We start from the raw sequence: 4,950 nt of genomic DNA, 5'->3' as shown, positions 1-4,950 counted from the left end.
TTTCTTAAAAGTTTAAGTAGTGATATACTAAGATAAAAATCATAAGAACATGTGTGTGTGTATTTCTTTCTTTTTGGGACAGCATTTCTCACTGGCCTGAGACTCACCAAGTAAGCTCGGCTAGTGTGTGAATAAACTCAGGGATCCCTCTGTCTCTGACTCCTCAGCCATGATTTTTTAAAAACAACAAGAATAAAACATAGGTTCAGCAGATGAAACTCAGGTCCTCATCCCCACCCCAACGAAGACTTTCCCATCTTCCCACAATTTGTCCCATCTAATTTGTTCCAACACTGTATTAATGTGGTGATATTTTATTTGTGCACCCCAAAATAAAGCTTATATGGGGATCAGAGGACAGAGCCAGCCACTATATTAAATATAGTCAGGCAATGGTAGCACACACCTTTAATCCTAGCATTCAGGAGGCAGAGATTCATCTAGATCTCTGTGAGTTCAAGGCCACATTGGGAACAGAGCCAGGTGTGGTGGTACACACCTTTAATTTCCAGCACTAGTTAATGATAGAGTTCTGTACAGACAGACAGGAAGTGATAGAGCTAGGCAGAAAGAGGAAAGTGATATAACTGGGTGGAGAGAAGCAGGGCACAGAAAGGATATAGGTGTGAGTATATAGGAAGTAGCTCTCTGGAGGCTGAAGAGTTGGTAAGGTGAAGTTGGCTATGGCTTGTCCTATTCCTCTAATCTCTCAATATTCACCCCAATATCTGGCTCTGGGTTTTTTTTTTTTTTATTAATAAGACTGTTTAGCAATTCATCTTACATCTGGCGCCCAACATGGGACCCCATCATCTTTTTGGAGACTTCAAAGTCGCTGTTAGGCATGGTCCTGGTTCATTGCAGAAAACTTTTAATGCCTACTCTGTGGTTTGGAGCAATATCAAGTATATCTGTGGCAGAATCGTGTTTCACAGCCAGTCCCAAGTTTGCAATACAACAGGTTCCATTCTTCTTCACCAAGATATTGATTTCAAATCTCTGTGAGCAATAGCTGGCTTTCCTTGGGTACCAACAATCTCCATGTGAAGTTGGGCAAGACCACTTGCCATGGACGGAGCGAGTTTGATCATCCCTTCCACTGTAACAGGATATTTATTCAAGTAATCAAAAAAGGATCCATGCTCATGGTAATCTGACACCAGCCATGGCTGAGTGCCATTGTCTTTGTTGTCTGCTGCTATAAATCCTAAGATGTTTTCATGGAGTAACATCACGGTCTGATAAATCTCTGCCTCTCAGAACCACGAACATTCTTTCCTAGAAGAGAGTATCTTCACAGCAATTTCTTCTCCCTGCCACTTGTCTCACCAAACTTCTCCAAACTGACCTTTGCCAATGCTTTCTTGTAACATGATGGTCCTGGCAATTATTCTCTGAACAAGCAGCATAAACCCTTCTTCCCTGGTAGGAGCATCACCATGGTCTCGAATGCCCCAGGGGACATTTAGTCATCTCCGCCTAGTCATTTCGGGGTCATACATCCTGCGTGACCCATGCCCCATGGTTACATGGTCATGACCGCATGATCTCTGCGCATGGGCCTGTGCGCGTCCTGGCCTTTATAAGACAGCGCCATATTCCCCCATGTCTCTCTCTCTCTCTCTCTCTCTCTCCACCTCTCTTTCTGCCAGGCCTGGCTTCTCCTGTCCTATCCTCTCTTCTTTCTAATAAAGTCCACTCTAACTCTGGTAACCATGGCTCGTGACTCTTGCACAGAACAACCAGCACAGTTATCCTTTCAGTCACTCCGTTCAATAGGGGATTCATACTAGGCAACTGTTCTACTTCAAATGTAAACCAAAGCAGCCTCTGGTTCCCTTCAGGGCAAGGAATACTTGGGCATCTTCTCTTGTATGGCTCTGGAAAATGGGTATACTTATTCATCACCAAGACTGAGGTACTCGGGTCATTCTTCAAGCTGAGTAAGCATTCTCTGAGGACTGAAGTAGGTTAGTGGAACTGTCCTAGGCAGGAGACCTGTGGAAACACTAGGCATGTGTAGGTGAAATGGGCCCCAAGGTGCACTCCTACAGCCTTTCCTTGTTTTGTGGGAGGCATTTCCTGTAACTCCATTAGCACCTTAGTCTTCTAGAACCCATGGGATCTGTTAGTCTGCAGTTGAGTTCAAGGTCAGAAAGCACAGTGATATCTGGCCTCACAGACACCCCCACCTAGGTCCCCACTGGACCCATCTGTTTGATGTGGAGGGCTGTGACATCCCATCAGTGCTAAACCTTGAGGACTCTGCAGAATGTGTGCCTGGTGAGAAATGCCTTGTTTTCTGTGTGAGCTCAGCAGGAGGGATCCGGCAAAGGAAGGAGCTGTCTGCTCTGCCTGTGGTGGAAGACCACCCGCCAGCACAAAACAGGAAGCAGAAGAGAGTAAACAGAGCCTCTTCGGAGATGTGCTCAGCAGCTCAATCTGTCCCTGATGTTTTTGCAGCAAGATAGCGATAGTGTCAAGATGCAACTGAGCGGAAGGAACTAATCAACGAAGCCCATGACTGTGCTGAAGAGGGGAAAGGAGATGTCCAGATGGCGTCTGCCCCCACCCCCACACACATGTGGCAGGGTGGGCTGCCCTGCCTCAGACACAGAGGGCTATCGGCTCAACTCAGCCCATTAGTTTCCTGAATGTGGATTTCTCCCATCAGTCACCACTCCCGTGAGTTCTGTACTGTTGGACTCCATGATGACCATGACAGCAGTGCTGGTGATGATTCTGGTTGGTGATGACATAGTCGGGATAAGAGAGGGACCATGGAAAACCCCAAGTGAGAACATCTTAAGTTTGTTCAGTGCGGCCACATATAGATACTTACCTTGCCTTATGATGGAAAGGTCCTATCTAAGCAGAAAATAGGAATACAAAATATATATAATATACCTAAATATATATAATATACCTAAGCTAAACTAGTGTTAAGCCACACAGCTCACTGTAGAGGATCCGTTGTCTCCTAGGCTGATCACATGACTGATGATGTTACAACTCTAGGAGACTGCCCAGGATCTCAAACTTCTAGAAAGGATTTCTAATGAATGCATATGACTTTAATAGCATTGTCAAGTTGAAAGGCCTTATGTCAGAACACCCGAAGTCAGGATCGGTTGCATTCATGAATCACTTACCCTATTTTAAGTAGAGATTGGCATGTAGAGTCTAGGATCTAAAGATTCAAAAGCTTGCAGGATGGAGGTGTGCTGCTCATGTTGGGCCCTGCCAGCCCATGCCAAGTCTCAATCAGCCCAGATGTAAAAAGGGGATTCTTCTGAAACTCCTAGTCCTTATCTCAGGGGTATGTGAGACTGTATAAAGGAGGGAAAGATGGAACAAGAAGAGGAGGGAGGGGGAAGGGGAGCTGGAGGGAACCCCCTCCTTCATGGCTAATTGAAATTCACTGAATGTTCATACATATTAAGGCTCAGATCTGGCCCTGATAGGGTCGCAGGTGCAGGGATTGCTGAAGGGAAAAGTCCACACATTCCAAGCCTCTGCTCTGAAGCTAATAAGAATGCTAATGGAGGTGATTAAAGACCGATTGATTACCAGGGATGAACTGAGCAGTGTCATGGGTTAGTACACATTAGAGCTGAGGACCATGTATCCTGGAGACAAGAGCCAAATTGTGCAATCCCCAGGTGCTCTTGATGGAGTGGTGAGCCTTGGCGCCCTGCAGGTGCTGCTAGCATAGATACAATCCACAGCATCTGGAAGCTAAGAAAGCACCTGAAACATTATTTGGAAACTAATGACCAGCCCATAGAAGAGTAAGAAAGAATTTTCCTATGTTCTCCTGATGTAAACTCTAAATTTTGATCCTGGTTCTCCTTGGATGCTTCATCAGAAAATGCACAATGACCCTGGACTTCGTCAGGTAATCCCCTGTCCTGATCTACTTCAAGGGCAACAGTTTGCTTCTTTTCTACTTCCAATGTACCTGCTTTATTCCCTTCTTCTCTTCTGACACAAATACAAAAGGCCAAGAAACCAGCATACTTAGAAACTAAGGCAAGAAGTGACAGTGAACAGACCCTGCCTTCTGAGCTCTGTGATGACAGAAGACACATGCCCATTGTCATGACTAATGTCAATCATCACTTGACAGGATCTACCATGAGCTAGGAGACAAATCTCTCAGCACGGGCTTGAGACAGTTAACTAAGGTGGGAAGACTCACTCTGACTGTGGATGGCACTGTTCCATGGGATGGGGTCTGGGGCTGAGTAAAAAGGAGAAAGTGAGCTGAGCACCAGCATTCATCTCTTGCTGCTTCCCGGCTGTGGATGCAATGTGACCAGCTGCCTCAGGCTCCTCCTCCTATGACTTCTTCACCATGATAGACTGTTCCAACTGTGGCCACCTCGAACCCTCCTTTTCTTAGGTTGTTTTTGGTCAGGTATGTTGTTATGGCGATGATAAAAGTAACAAATGCAATTACTATCGTTGGGTGAAGAAATAAGCTAGATGAGGCATGTGTTTCAGAAGCAACCCAGAAGGTGGGGAGAAAGGGACTACTCTAAGAGCCAAAGGAAAAGAAATGTCACAGCCAAAACTGGCTCCCAGCATCCCATGGTGTGGTGGTTTGACTGTTTGACTTAATTTATCAGTGTGGCAGTGTTGGCAGGTAAGGCATGCTGGGAGCAGTTGGGTCCAAGGATAATGTGTTCCATCAAGAATGGGTTAGCTGTTTGTAGGAGTTGAACCTCCTTTTCCACACATACCTATTTGCCCTTCTGCTTTCTGTTATGAGTCAAAGCACCACAAGGCTCTCACCAGAAGAGTGCCAGGCCAGGCTCGGGGACTCCCTCACTAGAATAAAACTCTATTCTTTTGTAAATTAGCAAGACTAAGGTATTCTGTTATGGCAGCAAAAATCGAAAGAGAAAAAAAGAATAGAAAGGAAGGAAGGAAGGAAGGAAGGAAGGA

At 45.5% G+C, this 4,950-nt stretch overlaps 1 pseudogene; it reads right to left on the bottom strand.

The window, feature by feature from the left end:
• Nucleotides 1-855: 855 nt before the first annotated feature.
• On the bottom strand, nucleotides 856-1,409 carry LOC131906239 (TGF-beta receptor type-1-like; annotated as a pseudogene).
• Nucleotides 1,410-4,950: the final 3,541 nt, after the last annotated feature.

This window comes from Peromyscus eremicus, chromosome 3, assembly GCF_949786415.1.
Source record: "Peromyscus eremicus chromosome 3, PerEre_H2_v1, whole genome shotgun sequence".
NCBI classification, from domain to species: domain Eukaryota; kingdom Metazoa; phylum Chordata; class Mammalia; order Rodentia; family Cricetidae; genus Peromyscus; species Peromyscus eremicus.
Note: the sequence above shows the minus strand (reverse complement) of the source record. Positions and strands in the feature narration are given on the sequence as shown.